We start from the raw sequence: 21413 nt of genomic DNA, 5'->3' as shown, positions 1-21413 counted from the left end.
ATACAGTCAAACCGTCCTCTTATAATCAATCATCTATTTCGTTTTTAGCTAACCGTTTTTCTCTCGGGTGGAAATCTTTAGGAATAAATTACATCTGAGCTAATAAAAAACGGTAAAGTGTAACAGCTCGCTTCCGTTATGACTTTTGCTTAATGTCTGCGTGTTGGATGCTCCGCTCGTGTTCTTCGTCTTCTGCTTCTGCCTTTTCCCGTTTTGTAACTGGTGGTACCAGCCCGGTGTTCACCTTGCTGTACACGGGGAACCGCCTAAAGACTGCATGCAAGCTGGCCGGCTCATCAATTCTTATCAAACCAGAGGTGGATTTGATCCGTATGCTCGCCTCCCGTATCCTGTAAGCGGTGCTTTAACCCACTCGGCCATCTGCTCCGCTGATGTTATCATTTAAATTATTCAAAATGTTCTGAATACTAATAGTGTAAAGCCTACGCCACTCTTTCATTCATGACATCAGGAAGACCATACGTACACCAGTCATGAGAATAATGTGTTCTCTGAATTTCAGAGAGCTTCTGGTATAATTGTGTACTAAATTGCAATCTGTGAGTTTACACACTAACGCATTGCATAATTATAAACCGAACGACGAAAAATCACGGCAAGGGTTATCCCACTTGAAGACACCCCATGTGTAACTTCCGAATTTCATGCCTAGATGCGCTTATGACGGAAATGTGAACACAACATCTGAACAGTCTGTTGCAGATAGGAGAGTAGACAATGATATCTACGTAGAGGTTATGCAATTCCCGTACATTACGCCCGTTGGTTTGTGGCCATGGAGCTAGTGCTTGATTTGCGTCCCAGACGTGTTCCATCGCGTCCGTTGTCAGACGAATTTGGTAGTCAAGACATCAGCGTGAGTTCACTCCCATGCTCGTCAGACCATTGTAGCATGATTCTGGCATTGCGGCACAGACCGTTAAGTTGCTGCAAGACGCCATCGCCGTCGGGAAAGACATCAAGAAGGTGGTCTGCGACTACGTGATTACTCTGCAGTTCAGAATTAAACGCGTGGCAGAGGGTTCATCCAACCGCCTTCAATCTATTTCTCTACCGCTCCACTCTCGAACAGCGTGCTGTAAAAACGAACACTTAAATTTTTCTGTGCGAGCTCTGATTTCTCTTATTTTATCATGACGATGATTTCGCCCTATGTAGATGGGTGCCAAGAGAATACTTTGCAATCGGAGGAGAAATTTCACGCAACGAAAAACGCACTGATTTTAATGGTTGGGGTGTCCACCATTAAACGTATCATGTCCGTAGCACTCTCTCTCCTATTTCACGATAATACAAATCAGTTGAACATCTTGCGCGGCTAGGCTTCGATCTTAATAGTGCGAACCTTAGCGGTCACTGTGGCGCACCAGTTTTCATTCAGTTTTCTGATGCAAGTTAATGGTTTGTTTTGAACATTGCTTGAATGTCGACAGTGTCCATTTTGTGAAGTGTAATACATAAATCCTGTAGAAGGTTTATCTCTGCACCGCCCGGGCACTCATTTTCTGTCGCCCTCCTGATGCACATGGTGAGTCATTAGAAGCTAATATTTTTCTTGTCATAACTATTGATACAGCACTTTCATATGAGCCTTACTAGAGACTGAACTAGCGACTCCGCACTCAAGGGGTTCATTGTGAGTCTTGATGCGGCTCTCGGTCAGCCGCGGGAGGTAAAGCGTTCCTGGAGCGCAGAATGTGGGGACTCGCCGGCGTACCAGATAAATGAGTCGCCAGTAGCATGGTTGATCCTGTCTCCCTATCCCCAAGCCCCCCTATGTCAGCGAACGAGGTCCGGGCGCCCAAACTTTTATGTGAGGCGCCGCTTAGCCCAGCATAGGCCATGTCCTGACATTCTTGGCAAATGTGCCTGTCGGATATACTCGTAATACAGGGTTTCGCACATAAAAACCAGCACGCCTCACGCCCGAGATTCAAGTAACAATGAAGTAGGTCCGCCCGATTGGCCGAGCGGTCTAACGCATGCATGGCTTTGCGGAGCGGGAAGAAGCGCCTGGTCCCGGTACGAATCCGCCCTGCGGACTTGTGTCGAGGTCCAGTGAGCCGGCCAGTCTGTGGATGGTTTTTAGGCGGTTTTCCATCTGCCTCGGCGAATGCGGGCTGGTTCCCCTTATTCCGCCTCAGCTACACTATGTCGTCGGCGATTGCTGCGCAAACTAGTTCTCCATGTACACGTACACAACCATTACTCTACCACGTAAACATAGGAGTTACACTCGTCTGGTGTGAGACGTATCCTGGGGGGGGGGGGGGGGGTCCACCTGGGGCCGAACCGCACAATAACCCTGGGTTCGGTGTGGGGCGGCGGAGGGGTGAAGTGGACTGTGGTAGTTGCCGTGGGGTTGTGGACCACTATGGCTGCAGGGATGGAGCCTCTCCGTCGTTTCTAGGTCTCCGGTTCACATTCAACAACAATGAACTAACTAAAAATCAATAGGGAATAGTAATGTTAAAAAACATTAGTTACCTGTTTGTATCAGATGCTGGAAGTGGTGTCCATGGGCATCAAGGCATCGCTGACTTCGTGTGATGACGTCACCAACAACACCCTATAATCCTGCAGGCGTCATGTTAATTTCTGTAGTAATGTTCCGTTTAAGATCGTCTATTGTGCGAGGGTTGTCAGCATACACTTTGCTTTTTAGGTGCCCCATAAATAAAAATCACACGATTTTAAGTGCTGCGACCTTGGGGCCAGAGCCTTTATTGACAAGTCTGTCTTCAGGGAATACGTTGTTGATGTGCACCGTACTTTGGTTGGACGTGTGAGCGGTTGCTCCATCTTGGTGGAATACTGCATCTAGCTTCTCTTCGTCTGTTAACTGGGAATAGAAAGCGTCAAAGATCTCTAGACATCTGACACTGCTCAACGTGTAATTGAAAAATATGGGGCCAATAATGCACATGTCGGACAACGCACACCAAATACCTGTCTTCTCCGAGCAGAGAGAGTCTTCACGCAGAATATGTGGGTTTTCCTGCGACCAGTATCTGCAATTCTGTGTGTTCACATAACCCGAGAAATGAAACAAAGCCTCATCCGACGCGACGTAAGGCGAGGGGGCCAGGTAACTATTGACAACTGATGATAACAGCCACCGTCAAATTTCAACTCTTGTACCACACTCTCACGATAGGCTTTCAATTTCCTATTTTTTAATACACGATGTACGACATACACGAACCTGCTGCGATAACCTCTTGCGTGTTCTTGTAATGTCCATGCGATTTCTGTCCCCTGTTGCTCACCTAAAAATCTGCACATTCTGAACGGATCCTACAGCCCTCCATTTCTTGTATAGATCTTGAATAGTGCTGGTCGTGGGGAGATTCCTACCAGTATACTTCGCTTAAAACATTTCTTTACATTCCTTGATGGAACCTATCTTTATGTAACAGTCCACAGTATCATTTCCCAGTTCTAATACACACTGCTCCATTTCTGTAACATCTCGACAATACGATCTTCTCACAACTGACTCAAGAACACAAAGCAGCACTCAACTTTCCGATAAAATGCAGTGAAGCCAACTTTCGAGACAGTGTTGCCACTTCACAAGCAGAGATAATTAACCAGTACGTAAGGCGTACCAGTTTTATGTGGGACACCATGTATCTTGCGGACGACATAGGAAGCCAATCACGTCCACGTTAGGCCCAGTTTGGAATTACATGATATTACAGCAGTTTGGAGGACAGATAAGATCTAACAGGGGATGAGGAGCGCTATCTCGCACATTAGGCCCACTCCTGAATTTTACCGCTGCCATCCTGGCGCCGATGCTTGGAGTTTAGTGACTTGAGCTTTTGATGTGGAAAATGACGCATTCGTTGACTGGATGATGTCCAAAATATTAGCCACAGTGGGGCTTCTAAGCGTATATATAAATTTTACTTCTCACGCCTAAATATTGCACATCGTGGGAGATTATGATTACTTTTATTTAGCTATAACAATGAAATCCTACTCGAAGCTGGAATGCGATTGCGCAATATCTTTGCTTCATAAACTGTTGTCAGGAAATTTTTTTTCGTATGAAATGCTAATGCGAAAATAATTGTATTATTTCATAATTTATAGTAATAAATGTCTTCCGTAATAAAGTCCACTCCAAGCCAAAGTTCTCTGTGATTTTGGCTTGTTGGATTTTAATAAGATCACTGAAAATATTTAACCGTGCCACCTGTCAGAAAAATCATCGCACTTCTTTGATGTAATGTCAAAAATTACGACTTGCCTTTTCGGATGTACAGTATGGCTAAATGTTGATGGTGCCGACTGTTTATCCAGGAGGCACCCACTCTTTATGAACAATTCCCTTGGAATCAAAGAAGCACAAAAGCATGCATTTCACTTTTGACTTTGACATGCGAGCTGTTTTTGGTCTGGGTGATCCCTCTGAGCACCATTGCAAACTTCGGCGTTTCGTCTCTGGCTCGTACTGAAAAAACCAACTTTCGTCACCAGTGATAACACGACTCAACAATTCTGGATTGATTTCTGTTTGCTCTAACAGATCGGGTGCCACATTTTTCCGTGTTTCTCGCTGTTGTGGTGTGAGATTTTTGGGAACCATTTTTGCACAAATCTTTGTCATACCAAGATCTTCAGTTATTATTAAACGAACCGTTTCTCGATTGATGTTCAGTTCTTCTGCAATCATTTTCACAGATATTCTTCGATCAGATCGTACGAGTTCATGCGCCCTGGCCAAGTTGACATCCGTCCGTGAGGTTGATGGTCGTCCACTGCAGTCTCTTCGTCTTAAACATTCGTTCTGCCTTCACTAAACATTTTATACCAACGAAAATCTTGAGCTCGACATAACCTCCTCTCCAAAAGCCTTCTGAAGCTTAGCGTAAGCTGTCGTCGCGTTTTCGCCCAATTTAACGCAAAAAGAAATGGCATACCATTGCGCAATATTATGCGGTTCCATTTCCGTAACGAGAGACACAAACATGTGCTAACTTATTACAGCACAACTCACGACTGAGCAGTTGCATCGATATGCCACTTGGACTAGAAGTAGCTTATAGACCAAGGTCAAAGATATTGTGCCTACGCAAGCCTGCAGGGTTGCCACATCTTGCAAAGAGAATCAGTCTCATTACTTTATTGTCGCACCTCGTATAACTGAGTATAACTGATAAACCATAGCTCCAGTGCTTGTGTGTGACATTATAGTGTTATAAACGAACACGTTTATAGAAATAGTGACGTCATAGAAAATTCTGGAAGCCAAAGATATTGCATAAGAAATACCACGCTACATTACTAAGTTGTGTGACGTCGTTCTGATGCGTTCAGCCATACTTCACGTGTAGCACAGCGTTACAAAAACGCTCCTCTACAGCGAGGCCAGCAATATCTGCAACAACCCTGCGAAAATCATCTCGCCTGCTCGAGGGTAGATCATCCCTCTCTTATTCCGACGTATGGGTGTGTAGCCGCGAACGCCAATGATCGCAGACACAGTGCCCAGCAATTGCTGAGAAAGTTGCGGTTGAACGATCGTGGCCACCAAGTCGCGAACGGTAGAGATCCACATGTCTGTTTAACATTACGCTGGTCCATCTCCCACAGGGGTGGTACAGAAATGTGCGCAATGTATGTGTAATCACATCTGTCCCAGTAGCTGCCACAAATGACGCTCAGTCTTCAAGAGCGATGGCGTCGCCGGAGTGATCGGTAGGCGGGGGGGGGGGGGGGGGGGGGGGGGGAGGAGGAGGGATGCCTGTTGTGCCGATCCTGCTCACTATAAATATGCAGATAAGTTTTTGTGGAAAATACAGCAGCCTGCTATCTGTCCGGTGAGCGTCTTTGGAACTTTGCGGAGCAGTCGAAATTACGTACCATACTCGGATTCTCTCGTGATTAATATACGAAGCTTATGATAATGTCGCATATACTCTGTTTATTCTGTTACAAGTCTTCATTCCATCAGGGAGTGCTGCCTAGCAGAAAATGAAGTCACCCACGGTAGTTTCAAAAGCATGACAGATGGGCGGAGGGGAGTATGTTTCTGTTTGATCCTGAAAGAAAGGTGGTAGTAGGGAGAGGTGTAATTGGCTATTGAACTGTTTTCAGCGGTTATTCACAAACGAGATCATATATTTCCTTTAGTGAGCGTGTATGTGTGCAAGAGTTAAGACTGGTTTGTCTAGTTATTCCATAGAGCAATTGTAGAGAAACGAGGAGGAAGAATGGTGCTTGGCACTTAGACAGTTTACAGTATTTATCTGCAATAGTGTCAACAAGTTACGACATGTTTTGCTGTGGCTGGATGCCCTCTCCTTGGACGATTGAGCGCCATTTGTGCCAACTACTAGGTCGGAGGTGGTTACACATAAATTTTGTAAATTTCTCTACTATACTTGGGGATATGATCTGGTGTAGTGTTAGGCAGACGTTTGAAGTTCTCCCGCTCGCCATTACACGTAGATTTCCATATCGTACCGCTGTCATCCGTGAGTAGAACGTTGTGTATTTGTACCAGTCTTTCATATTTGCATCTACTTCTTGGGATCTGTTTGCCGTCATTACAGCGACTGAGGGATCTCTCAGTGAAAAATGATATAGCAGCAATGTTAGGCACAAACCGCAAGTTTTTCGGCACTGTGTGCGTATCATAGGCATTCACGGCTACACACCCACACGTCCGAGTCTGAGGGGTGATCTGCAAGCGATATAATTTTTGCTGGGGCTGTCGCAGCTGCAGCTGGAATCTCTTTATCTTTGGTTGGAAGCATCAGAATTTTACAATGACGTCACATAGTCTATTATTTCTTATCAATATGGTTAAAAATTGAAAGTGCTTATAGAATTCTCTGTGGCGGCATCGATAAGACGTCATTATTTCTACCAACTTGTTCATTTCTGATACTATGACGTCATAAACTAGTAACGGGGCTATGGCTTAGCAATGATACATAAATTGGGACCATGCTGAGAGCATCGTGATGTCGAAATGATGCGCAGCGATGCTACGCGACGCGGTGTGATGCGACGCGACGCGACACTGCGACATGATGTCATGTCATGCGAGGCTATGCTGACGCGTAAATCGTGTAATTGGGTACAATACACAAAACTGTGGAAAATACGTAGAACTGAGAGTACTTACTTATCTGTCTGTGTGAGGCCTCCGCTGATGCCTCGAAATATTAAACAAACAGACCTCAAGTGACCTAATACAGGGTGATTTAAAAAGAATACCACAACTTTAAAAATGTGTATTTAATGAAAGAAACATAATATAACCTTCTGTTATACATCATTACAAAGAGTATTTAAAAAGGTTTTTTTTCACTCAAAAACAAGTTCAGAGATGTTCGATATGGCCCCCTCCAGACACACGAGCGATATCAACCCGATACTCCAACTCGTTCCACACTCTCTGTAGCATATCAGGCGTAACAGTTTGGATAGCTGCTGTTATTTCTCGTTTCAAATCATCAATGGTGGCTGGGAGAGGTGGCCGGAACACCTATCCTTAACATACCCCCATAAGAAAAAATCGCAGGAGGTAAGATCAGGGCTTCTTGGAGGCCAGTGATGAAGTGCTCTGTCACGGGCTGCCTCGGGTAGTTTGGTTTTCAGCCTAGTCAACAGCGCCTCAAGCAAACAAATGTACAACTAAATGAAACTTTATAGCTTCCTTAATTCGCCGACAGATAGTGCTTAGCTCTGCCTTTTGTCGTTGCAGAATTTTAAATTCCTAAAGTTGTGGTATTCTTTTTGAATCACCCTGTATTTTATTAACAAACAGACTCGGACTATTCCTGTGCTGCCCAGCTCCAGAGCGTCCAAGATTTGAAAGATGGATTTGAGGAGGTGTGCCTCAGTATCAGTGATATCTAATTCTCCATTTTGGCTGCGTGAGAGCAATATTACGTCGATGGAACGTTGGGAAGAGTCTTACTTTATTGGAGAAAATACGTAAATTTGCGAAAAACCTCATAAAAATACTTAAAAACCTGTAAAACTGAGAGACTTACATTTCTGCGTAGACGAGGACCCTGCTTGTGCCACATAATATTGTTATTAAGAGATAGTCCAAGAGTGACGTAATCTGTTATAAACAAGAAGACACAGTCTCACCCTATACTCCAGAGTGCCTCCAGTTACAAAATAGAAGAATTGAGGAAGATACCTAAAATTTGGAAAAATATGGAAAAGTAAATAAAAATAATAGTACTTACAAATCTGTGTGGTTGTGGTCTCTGCTGGTGTCACGTAAAATTGGTATTCACAAATAGACATATTTTCTCCCTTTGTTATCCAGCTCCTGAGTAACCTCTCCCACATAAGTGTTCAAGTTATAAAAGATGAATATGGAATAGAAAAAGGAGAATATGTGATCGTCGTTGGTCCAGAGCAGACTCCCACCGTATTTATGTCATATAACACAACTGCCTGGGTGAGTCGCCTGGCTGACGTGATGAATCTCTGATGGTTCGTCAGGAGGGAGGGAGTGGGGCACCAAGCAGCCCTTATCTTATCAGAAGGTTGTGCTTACATCAGCTTTCTTTGGCCTTGGACAGTCCCTGCGTAAGTGCTTACGTGATGGTTCCAATGTAAGTCGTTCGTAATTGTGATCTGTAGCTATTTAGTTGAATCGACAACCTACTAATTTGTGAGATGTAGTGTAACCGAAATGTAGTGCAATTGTTTTTAGTACTCATGTGGAGGACATCAAACTTCACATTGTTCAAGGCGAGCTGCCACTTTATGCACCATGCAGATATCTTATCTAAATCATTTTGTCATTCATTTTGATTTTCTGACGGCTTTACTGGACGACATCATGTGCAAACAATATAACAGGGCTGCTCAGACCTACATTAGTGAACGGCTCAAATAATCACCTGGTTCTAGTTGCAGATTGCCTATGCAGCGGATTCTAGGAAATAATTACTGACCGAATTTAAATTTTCACATGCTGTCATAATCTTCTCTTAAAGAGGTGTAACCTTACTTTAAAGGTATGCATGTTAAAGTTGGAAACTGTGCGTATGTGTTGAGGTAGCGCTAAATCACGGCGCGAAAATTACCCAGACTATATCCATTCAGTGTTTGAGAACGAGAGCACTTAGCTATTTCCAACAAACTTAACACGTAATTTCAAACTTTTTCTCGGGGAGACGCCACACAAAATATGAAAGGAAAAGAGTTTACCGTTTTCTACATTTTCGCTCTTCATGCCGTAAAACTTTAGCTGCAGGCACAATGTTTTAATTTATTGCATATTTGTTACTAATACTATTCGCAACACATTTTGCAGATAATATCCACATATACCACTGAACGTATCTGCAAAACTGTATCATTGTACGACGTACATTTCATGAGATATGACGTCATAAACAATAAGATGCGCGTGAAACTAGCTTCTACTAAAAACTGAGCGCAAATTACACAGGATATACTCCTCCACCTTTTCATGATGAGTTAAATAATCAGACTTTGAAGCAGTTTGATATATGGGAGTCTGGTGCTTTAAGGCAGTGGTTCCCAACTTTACTGAGACCATTTCCCCCGAAAGGAACCACCATCAGAATTACCCTGAGTGCAGTTAGATATTAGCTAGTGCCCACCCCTGCTGCTCCTATCATCATCAGCATTATCATGTCTGTAAACTTTAGAACGAAAATGAATTTCCTTTTAAGACTTTTATTTTAAAATGATGAAAGATAAATAATATTAAGTTTTTTATGCCTTTTATTAAACAAACAATATGGGTCGACGAGACAGATGGTACTGATTATTTCTAACAGCCCTTTCTGTACAGTCATGAAGCAATGCTCAATACATCGCGAGTGCTGCCAATAATTCTTTTTCAGAAAAGAAAGCCACGTTGAGGATAGACACTTGTTCCAAAACATGCTTCATATGACCTACTTTTCTACCTAGTGACATTTTCTTCACCCACACACTGCACCTCCATTTGAAATCAAACAAGTTAAAATGTGTGCACTGTACTTACTGTTTATAAATCACTTGACTGCTGGACTCGCCATTTCGTAAATGGTGGAAACTTGAAGACCTCAGGCTGCCAATGCATTTTGTCTGACACTGCTACTACAACAACAACAACAACTACTACTACTACTACTAATAATAATAATAATAATAATTGTACTCTCTGTTGCATTGCACTGTCAGTTTATTTATTGTTGCGAAATGAATAATGAAGCCATTTCTTGTCTGTTGCTGGAACTACCTACAACTCTGAGAAGGCATTTACATGAGATATTTAAGTATATGTCATATATATGTCTCAATTTTGCTGTCATGATGAGGGAGATGTTCATACATTCGTTTTACAAGCTGTAACCTCCACCACATTGTGCCACCCATTAATGCTAGTATTTGAAAAAATGTAATTATTCGTAATTTATGTAGCTAGAATTACAGTCTTACAAAATAGAGAAAATAGTAATAATACCAGTATTTTGTAAACGATTTAGTTTCCTGACCGAAACACAATGGAACCCTATTTTTACCCTTCAGAAAATTTCGGTTTACCCTTCAGGGGGTAATTGCACCCATGTTGGGAACCACTGCCTTAAGGAAACTCTGGTGGGGATTAGTGGTTGTGCACTAAATTATATACATTAAGAACAATGGAGGGCCTATAACACTTCCTTTTGGAACCCCAGATACAAGGGGTAACAAACATTCAGCAAACATTCCTCACACATGGAGGAATAAAATGTGCTGTATGGGTAGAGGTCCGAAAACACTTTATTCCCACATTAGACCTCATTTTCCTCCTTCTCTTCATAATGACATAAATCATGCGAAATTCACAGAAACAGTACATTCCTGAATTACACGAAACATTTTATTACAGCAAGTGTTCAAAATATTTTCAGTCAGAATGCACAGTAAGCTGTAATTCTTAGGTTCACGGCCAGTGTTTCTTGGTCCAAATGAATTGAGGCAATATTGACATGCGAGTAATTCCACTGCTTTAGTACGCCACCACATCATTATTGCTTTTGCCCTCCCGTGGACGTTATAGGAACCACGCGGTGACTGAATAATGACGAACAAGTAAGTACAGTGGTGAATAAGGAAATCGCATGGCACTGTGAATTATTTCAAGACAGTTGTGCGTGTACTATCAAGTGTTTCAGTGTGTCCTCGTGAAATATCACCATAAAAATTCGCAATAAGCCGACCGAAGCACCCTCACTGCCAGCAACAATAATATTGTCGCCGACTAAGATTAGCATCAAGCACGTAGCTCTAGCTGTTTAGTTTTCGTCACGGACTGTGCAAGAATGTAGTACCAGCTCTTTAGTGTTCATCGCAGACTTGGTTTCCAGTTCAGTGTAATAGCAGTGTACTCAATACACTATGTGATCAAAAGTATCCGGACACCTGGCTGAAAATGACTTTACAACTTCGTGGCGGCTTCCATCGGCAATGCTGGAATTCAGTATGGTGTTGGCCCACTCTTAGACTTGATGACAGCTTCCATTCTCGCAGGCATACGTTCAATCAGGTGCTGGAAGGTTTATCGGGCAATGGCAGCTCATTTATCGCGGAGCGCTGCACAGAGGAGAGGTATCGATGTCGGTCGGTGAGGCCTGGCACGAAGTCGGCGTTTCAAAACATTCCAAAAGTGTTCTATAGGATTCAGGTCAGGACTCTGTGCAGGCCAGTCCATTACAGGGATGTTATTGTCGCGTAACCATTCCGTCACAGACCGTCTATAACGAATGGGTGCTCGATCGTGTTGAAAGTGTTGTGACTTGGCAAGACAGCCACGCCACTAGGAGATAGCCGAAAGGCACGCGTTTAAGCTCATGCAGGCGGGCGTGAGGTCTGGAACAGTTAAAGGAATTGAGTCTAGTAAAAAAAGTACGGAGCTTCTGGAATACTTAACTTTAATCCATAATTGGTGAACATCGGTCTGACGGTACATGCATCACAAGATAAATAGCAAATGATAATGGCGCCTTGCTAGGTCGTAGCAAATGACGTAGCTGAAGGCTATGCTAACTATCGTCTCGGCAAATGAGAGCGTAATTTGTCAGTGAACCATCGCTAGCAAAGTCGGCTGTACAACTGGGGCGCGTGCTAGGATGTCTCTCTAGACCTGCCGTGTGGCGGCGCTCGGTCTGCAATCACTGATAGTGGCGACACGCGGGTCCGACGTGTACTAACGGACCGCGGCCGATTTAAAGGCTACCACATAGCAAGTGTGGTGTCTGGCGGTGACACCACAGAAAGATACAGTCGCCATCCCCGAATTGCTCTTCAACAGTGGGAAGCAAGAAGGTGCTTAAAACATCAATGCAGGCCTGTGCTGTGATAGTTCCATGCAAAACACCAAGGGGTGCAAGCCCCGTCCATGAAAAACACGCCGGCCGGAGTGGCCGAGCGGTTCTGGGCGCTACAGTCTGAAACCGCGCGACCGCTACGGTCGCAGTTTCGAATCCTGCCTTGGGCATGGATGTGTGTGATGTCCTTAGGTTAGTTAGGTTTAAATAGTTCTAAGTTATAGGGGACTGATGACCTCAAAAGTTAAGTCCCAAAGTGGTTGGTTGGTTGGTTGTTTTCGGAAAGGAGACCAGACAGCGTGGTCATCGGTCTCATCGGATTAGGGAAGGATGGGGAAGGAAGTCGGCCGTGCCCTTTCAGAGGAACCATCCCGGCATTTGCCTGGAGTGATTTAGGGAAATCACGGAAAACCTAAATCAGGATGGTCGCACGCGGGATTGAACCGTCGTCCTCCCGAATGCGAGTCCAGTGTCTAAACACTGCGCCACCTCGCTCGGTAAGTCCCATAGTGCTCAGAGCCATTTGAACCATTTTGAAAAACACGACCACACCATAACACCACCGCCTCCGAATTTTACTGTTGGCACTACACACGCTGGCAGATAATGTTCACCGGGCATTCGCCATACCTTTACCGCGCCATCGGATCACCACATTGTGTACCGTGATTCTTCACTCCACCCAATGTTTTCCCACTGTTCAATCGTCCAATGTTTACGCTCCTTCCACCAAGCGAGGCGTCGTTTGGCATTTGCCGGCGTGATTTGTGGCTTATGAGCAGCCGCTCGACCACGAAATCCAATTTTCCTCACCTCCCGCCTAACTGTCATAGTACTTGCAGTGGATCCTAATGCAGGCTGAAATTCCTATGTGATGGTCTGGATAGATGTCTGCCTATTACACATTACGAGCCTCTTCAACTGTCGGCGGTCTCTGTCAGACGACGTTGACCTGTACGCTTTTGTGCTGTACGTTGTCCCTCCACGTTTCCACTTCAGTACCACATCGTAAACAGTGGACCTAGGGATGTTTAAGTGTGGAAATCTCGCGTACAGACGTATGACGCAAGTGACACCCAATCACTGTACCACGTTAGAAGCTCGTGAGTACCGCGGTGCGCCCCATTCTGCTCTCTCACGATGTCTACTGACTATTGAGGTCGTTGATATGGAATGTGTGGCAGTAGGTAGCAGCACAATGCACCTAATATGAAAAACGTATGTTTTTGGGGGTGTCCGGATACTTTTGATCACACAGTGTACAGAATTGACAAATGCTGTATGGATTAGCAGATGGTAACGGCCGTGGCTCTCAATCTTTCTATCGGAAGGGACTTCGAGAACGACAGTGCCCCGACAAAGCGATGCTTGAAGCAATTTATCGTCGTCTTGAGGAGATAGCGTAACATGGTAATTGACGGTCAGAGCAAGGAGGACATAAGAACTTTGTGTTGCCTTTTTCCGTATTACGGTCGTTTTTCACGCAATGCTCCACTGAAATCGATCATTTGCTGTTGGTTGCGATCAGTATTAACGGTTTCACAAGGTTTTAGCAGCTTATAATAGATGACTCCCTTCTGGTTCCACCAGACACAGAGCATTGTCTTCTTTCCAAAGCGATTTGGTCTTGCTGTGGATGTCGACGGCTTGCCTGGATTCACCCATGATTTACGACGCTTATGAATCTCAAAATATCTAGTGAGCAACATTTCACAATTGGTCTTTCGATGTGCTTGCTGTCTTTCATTCAGTTCATGCGGAACGCATTTTCTCACGTTCTGCACCTTTCCCATAGCTTTCAACCGAAGAGAAGTGGCTTTCTGCATCACTAATCAATTGTCCCGGACTTCCTATTGAGTTTGAGTATCATCTTCATCCAATAAGGCCTGCAATTCGTTGTCTTCGAACTTTTTCGGTGGGTTCCCGCGATCGTCGTTTCTCACGTGAAAATCACCACTTTTGAATTTTTTAAACCACTCGAAACACTGTGTCTTCCCAAGAGCATCATCGCCGTAAGCTTCGACAAGCATGCGATGCGATTCTGCAGCAGTTTTCTTCAAATGATAACAGAAAACCAATGCTGTCCGCAAATCGTAGTTCGTAGGCACAAAACTCGACATGTTTACGGGTTTAAAACAGATAGCGATGTTTGGAACTGGGTTACTGTGTGTTCACATTCGTCGGCAGCCGTTACAGGAAGCAGATGGTGCTGCAGACGCGGTCTCACGGGCACTACACTGACTGCTAGCACCATCTATAGATATCTGGTATATAAAGTCAGGGTTGCCACATGTTCTGGAGATCAGGGAAATCAGGGAATTTCAAACACGTCATGGAAATCAGGGGAAACGGGGTGTTCAAAAAGTCTCTCCGCAGTGCCGTATACCGCAGTGAATATACCGAAATGAAACTCAGTGAAATACAAGTTATTAATTTATTGAATATTCATTTTTACTTACAAATTTTCACATTAAATGTTGAAAGTGTCCCCCCTGTTGTTGAATACACAATCCAATTCGTTTAATCATGTTTCCAAACACAAGCTGTAACATTTCTTCTGTAACAGAAACAGTGAAAGTGGATATAGCAGTTTTCAATTCACCCTTGGATTTTGGACGGTTTTTATAGACAGTTGCTTTCGCTGCACCCTAGAAGAAAACGTTAGGTGGTGTTAGGTGAGGCGATCGTGGAGGCCAAAGTCCCTGTGAAATTATGCGATCACCAAAAACATGAGCAAGCAGTGACATTGAAACACGAGTTGTATGCGCGGTTGCACCATCTTGTTGAAAATAACCGTTCAGTATTTCACTTAACACAAGCTCTCCCATGAATGGGTACAGAATATCGCTGCAGTATCGTTGTGCGTTTATTATTTCGTTGAAAAATATGGTACCCACAATCCGACGTCTACAAATTGCAATCCAAACTCCTATTTTCACAGAATGAAGTGGTTCCTCGTGAATACACAATGGATTTGCGGTACTCCACATACGAGAATTTTGCGAGTTCATGTACCCGGATAAATGAAACCACGCCTCATCAGCGAAAAACGTTTCATTAAGAATATCCCTTCCACTTTGTTGAACGAAATTTTTGAACCATTGACGATAATGCAGTCTGTTGCCATGATCAGTATTTTTCAGTTCTTGTGCGGCTGTCACTTTGTACGGGAAAAGTTTTAATTTTTTCCTTACAGCTGTGTGGGCCGTTCCGACACATCGATTTCCTGGGTGAGTTTTCTTACTGACTTGTTCGGACTCATGGACATTTTATCGGAGATAGCGAGTGGCTTATCCCCAGACAAAAAGCTAGGACGACCGCTTCTCGGTGCATCTGTCATTGAACCCGTACTTCGAAATTTTTTAATCAAATGTCACACAGTATCGCGATGTGGGAGTGTTGTCTCCGGGAAAACTGAATTAAATGTTTGTCAGACTGAAACTGTGTATGCCGGCCGTGGTAGCCGAGCGGTTCTAGGCACTTCAGTCCGGAACCGCGCGACTGCTACGGTCGCAGGTTCGAATCCTGCCTCGGGCATGGATGTGTGTGATGTCCTTAGGTCAGTTAGGTCTAAGTAGTTCTAAGTTCTAGGGGACTGATGACCTCAGATGTTAAGTCCCATAGAGCTCAGAGCCATTTTTTTGAAACTGTGTATTTACAGCCAGCTTTGAACACTTTTTCTACTAAAAGCACACGCTCTTCAATGGTTAGCATTTTGACAATGACAAAAACGAAAGATTTAGTATAAAAACAGTCTTGATCACGATTTATTTGTTAAGGTGACTGGGGTCGACCACTACTGTGGTCATCTTCAGATCATTGAGTAGAAACCTCTTTCTGCTGGAGAATCACTGTTTAGTAGTGATTCTCCAGAAGAAAGAGGTTCCTACTCAGTGGTTTGAAGATGACCACAGTAGTGGTCGAAACCGGTCACCTTAATAAATAAATCGTGATCAAGACTGTTTTTATAGTAAATATATCTTCTTAAATCTTTAGCTGACATGTATACTACATGCTGCACAAATACGATACGAAGTAGTTGTCCATATTTATGAAATATTGTCTATGAAGTTCGTATGTAAAAAACGAAAGAAACGAACAAAGGAACTAAACTTAAACGTTTACGTCAACACGTGACCACACACACCAACGATACTACTGACGTTGGCTGAGAAAAACGAAACAGTGGAATGTTGGGAGAGTCCACTTGAAGGGAAGTAACCCAGGCAGGCGAACAATCATACGGCAAGCGTGGCTAACAATCATACGGCATTGCGGAGAGACTTTTTGAACACCCCGTATCAGGATAATTTGAAAAAAAAAAACCACTGGAAAAATCTTGTTTTTGTCTCAGTAGATGAAATGGTTTGTTTACTGAGGTGTCATGCACTGTTGGTTTCCTACCACTACTTTCAGCTTGCAGTCAGCGCTGCCACCACTTCTTGCCACTAGCCTAGCAGCTGCTGACGAGAGGGAGGGAGACATGAGGAGTATGTTTGGATCTGATTGTCAGAGACTATAGACGCAGTGGGCAGAGACGGTGGTCATGTTTGCATATGTTGTGTCTGAGTGATTACGTGAATCTGTGTGCGTTCTCGTTTTATGACAAAGGCTAAGGCTGAAAATGTAGTTGTGGGAGTGTGACTGCCTTTTGTACATGCCTGTCTGCGGCTCAGCAGTCATCTTTACGGTGAGTTGCTGTATATCCTCCTCATTACTGATTCTCAGAGTATTTGAACAAGTTATCTGTTACTTGGATTGATCACTGTTACCTCATTTCATCAACATGTTGTCTGTGGCTTGTGAGAGTAGCTGGCCACACGAATGGATGTCCACGATGGGCCAGAACCGTAGGCCGTTTCTGTGGGTATCTGTAATGGATCGGGCCTGCTGATCTGAAGCCATTCGGTTCCAACTAATGTGCAGGCCCTAGAGTTCCTAGATAACAGAACGCAGCATGTCATTCTCAATGGAGAGAAGTCTTCCCAAGTAAGAGTGATTTCAGGTGTGCCACAGGGAAGCGTCGTAGGACCGTTGCTATTCGCAATATATATAAATGACCTTGTGGATAACATTGGAAGTTCACTGAGGATTTTTGCGGATGATGCTGTAGTATATCGAGAGGTTGCAACAATGGAAAATTGTACTGAAATGCAGGAGGATCTGTAACGAATTGACGCATGGTGCAGGGAATGGCAATTGAATCTCAATGTGGACAAGTGTAATGAGCTGCGAATACATAGAAAGAAATATCCTTTATCATTTAGCTACAATATAGCAGGTCAGCAACTGGAAGCAGTTAATTCCATAAATTATCTGGGAGTAGGCATTAGGAGTGATTTAAAATGGAATGACCATATAAAATTAATCGTCGGTAAAGCAGATGCCAGACTGAGATTCATTGGAAGAATCCTAGGGAAATGCAGTCCGAAAACAAAGAAAGTAGGTTACAGTACAATTGTTCGCCCACTGCTTGAATACTGCTCAGCAGTGTGGGATCCGTACCAGACAGGATTGATAGAAGAGATAGAGAAGATCCTACGGAGAGTATCGTGCTTCATTACAGGATCATTTAGTAATCGCGAAAGCGTTACGGAGATGATAGATAAACTCCAGTGGAAGACTCTGCAGGAGAGACGCTCAGTAGCTCGGTACGGGCTTTTGTTAAAGTTTCGCGAACATACCTTCACCGAGCAGTCAAGCAGTATATTGCTCCCTCCTACGTATATCTCGCGAGGAGAGCGTGAGGATAAAATCAGAGAGATTAGAGCCCACACAGAGACATACCGACACTCTTTCTTTCCACGAACAATACGAGACTCGAATAGAACCGATAGAGGTACTCAACGTGCCCTCCGCCACACAGCGTCAGGTGGCTTGCGGAGTGTGGATGTAGATGTAGATGTAGTGGATCTGGTCTCACTGATCTGCCCGCAGGCCAGGTCTGTTTGTGTGTGGCATAATGCAGCGGATTTTCATGTTTTATTCATTATGGACGATAAGAAGAAGAAAATTGTGTCAGTTGCTGTACACTATGTACTCATACATTTTTCCAAAGAAAAATCACAAAATACATCTAGCATAATAGATACAACGTAGTGGGCAATAACCAACAATAACTGACATAGTAGAACCAACATTTTATTGGCGGTCGCCTACAGTGTCGGTTTACACAATTCTCCCCGCCTTATGCACTTCTTTCAAGAGTCCTACTTTTTTGTGAGATTGTTTGTGAAATCGGTGAAGGGATTTTAAATCTGTCTTGCGATTTCAAGGAAATGCGTATTTTCGGCAGAAAATGTGTTTTGTTTTATTGAAACAAAATAACATCAGTGGTCTTGTTGTTGTGGTCTTCAGTCCTGAGACTGGTTTGATGCAGCTCTCCATGCTACTCTATCCTGTGCAAGCTTCTTCATCTCCCAATACATAATGCAGCCTACATCCTTCTGAATCTGCTTAGTTTATTCAACTTTTGGTCTCCCTCTACGATTTTTACCCTCCACCCTGCCCTCCAATACTAAATTGGTGATCCCTTGATGTCTCAGAACATGTCCTACGAACCGATCCCTCCTTCTAGTCAAGTTGTGCCGCAAACTTCTCTTCTCGCAAATACTATTCAATACCTCCTCATTAGTTATGTGATCTACCCATCTAATCTTCAGCATTCTTCTGTAGCACCACATTTCGAAAGCTTCTATTCTCTTCTTGTCTAAACTATTTGTCGTCTATGTTTCACTTCCATACGTGGCTACACTCCATAAAAATACTTTCAGAAACGACTTCCTGACACTTAAATCTATATTCGATGTTAACAAATTTCTGTTCTTCAGAAACGCTTTCCTTGCCATTGCCAGTCTACCTTTTATATCCTCTCTACTTCGTCCATCATCAGTTATTTTGCTCCCCAAATAGCAAAACTGATTTACTATTTTGTCGCATTTCCTAATCTAATTCCCTCAGCATCATCCGACTTAATTCGACTACATTCCATCATCCTCGTTCTGCTTTTGTTGATGTTCATCTTATATCCTCCTTTCAAGAAATGTCCGTTCCGTTCAGCTGACCTTCCAGGTCCTTTGCTGTCTCTGACAGAATTACGATGTCATCGGCTAACCTCAAAGTTTTTATTTCTTCTCCATGGATTTTAATACCTACTCCGAATTTTGCTTTTGTTTCCTTTATTGCTTGCTCAATATACAGACTGAATAACATCGGGGGCCGGCCGGAGTGGCCGAGCGGTTCTAGGCGCTACAATCTGAAACCACGTGACCGCTACGGTCGCAGGTTCGAATCCTGCCTCGGGCGCTGCAGTCCGGAACCGCGGGACTGCTACGGTCGCAGGTTCGAATCCTGCCTCGGGCATGGGTGTGTGTGATGTCCTTAGGTTAGTTAGGTTTAAGTATTTCTATGTTCTAGGGGACTTATGACCTAAGATGTTGAGTCCCATAGTGCTCAGAGCCATTTGAACCATTTTCCTGCCTCGGGCATGGATGTCCTTAGGTTCGTTGGGTTTAAGTAGTTCTAAGTTCTAGGGGACTGATGACCTCAGAAGTTAAGTCCCATAGTGCTCAGAGCCATTTTTTAACATCGGGGATAGGCTACAACCCTGTCTCACTCCCTTCCCAACCACTGCTTCCCTTTCATGCCCCTCGACTCTTATAACTGTCATATGGTTTCTGTACAAATTGTAAATAGCCTTTCGCTCCCTGTATTTTACCCCTGCCACCTTCAGAATTTGAAAGAGAGTATTCCAGTCAACATTATCAAAAGTTTTCTCTAAGTCCTCAAATGATAGAAACGTAGGTTTGCCTTTCCTTAATCTATTTTCTAGGATCTTATCATACATTTCATCAATCGCTTCGTCATCTGCAGAGCTACTTGGTATATAAACTTGTACTACTGTGGTAGGCATGGGCTTCGTGTCTATCTTGGCCACAATAATGCGTTCACTATGCTGTTTGTAGTAGCTTACCCGCATTCCTATTTTTTATTCATTATTAAACCTACTCCTGCATTACCCCTATTTGATTTTGTATTTATAACCCTGTATTCACGTGACCAGAGGTCTTGTTCCTCCTGCCACCGAACTTCACTAATTCCCACTATATCTAACTTTAACCTATCCATTTCCCTTTTTAAATTTTCTAACCTACCTGCCCGATTAAGGGATCTGACATTCCATGCTCCGATCCGTAGAACGCCAGTTTTCTTTCTCCTGATAACAACGTCCTCCTGAGTAGTCCCCGCCCGGAGATCCAAATGGGGGACTATTTTACCTCCGGAATATTTTACCCAAGAGGACGCATCATCATTTAACCATACAATAAAGCTGCATACCCTCGGGAAAAATTACGGCTGTAGTTTCCCGGCCGGCCGAAGTGGCCGTGCGGTTAAAGGCGCTGCAGTCTGGAACCGCAAGACCGCTACGGTCGCAGGTTCGAATCCTGCCTCGGGCATGGATGTTTGTGATGTTCTTAGGTTAGTTAGGTTTAACTAGTTCTATGTTCTAGGGGACTAATGACCTCAGCAGTTGAGTCCCATAGTGCTCAGAGCCATTTTTGTAGTTTCCCCTTGCTTTCAGCCGTTCGCAGTACCAGCACAGCAAGGCCGTTTTGGTTAGTGTTACAAGGCAAGATCAGTCAATCCTCCAGACTGCTGCCCCTGCAAGCAGTGAAAAGGCTGCTGCCCCTCTTCAGGAACCACACGTTTGCCTGGCCTCTCAACAGATACCCCTCCGTTGTGGTTGCACCTACGGTACGGCTATCTGGATCATTGAGGCACGCAAGCCTCGCCACCAACGGCAAGGTCCATGGTTCATGGGGGGTATGGACGATAAGAAGAAGAAAATTGTGTTAGTTGCTGGGGGTTTGTACGCTATTTACTCATATATTTTTCCAAAGAAAAACCACAAAATACCTGTAGAATAATAGCTATAACACAGTGGGCAATAACCAACAATAGCGAACATAGCAGAACCAACATTTTATTGGCGGTTACCTACAGTGTCGGTTTACACAATTCTTCCCCGCCTTATGCACTTCTTTCAAGAGGCCTACTTTTTTGTGAGGATGTTTGTGA

At 43.8% G+C, this 21413-nt stretch overlaps 1 protein-coding gene across 1 annotated transcript in view; it reads left to right on the top strand.

The window, feature by feature from the left end:
• LOC126419652 (uncharacterized) overlaps window positions 1-21413 on the top strand; it is a 626964-nt gene that overhangs the window by 1224 nt on the left and 604327 nt on the right. The gene's annotated exons all lie outside the window — the stretch shown is intronic.

This window comes from Schistocerca serialis, chromosome 9, assembly GCF_023864345.2.
Source record: "Schistocerca serialis cubense isolate TAMUIC-IGC-003099 chromosome 9, iqSchSeri2.2, whole genome shotgun sequence".
Lineage (NCBI taxonomy): Eukaryota > Metazoa > Arthropoda > Insecta > Orthoptera > Acrididae > Schistocerca > Schistocerca serialis.
This window is presented reverse-complemented; position numbering and strand designations above follow the sequence as displayed.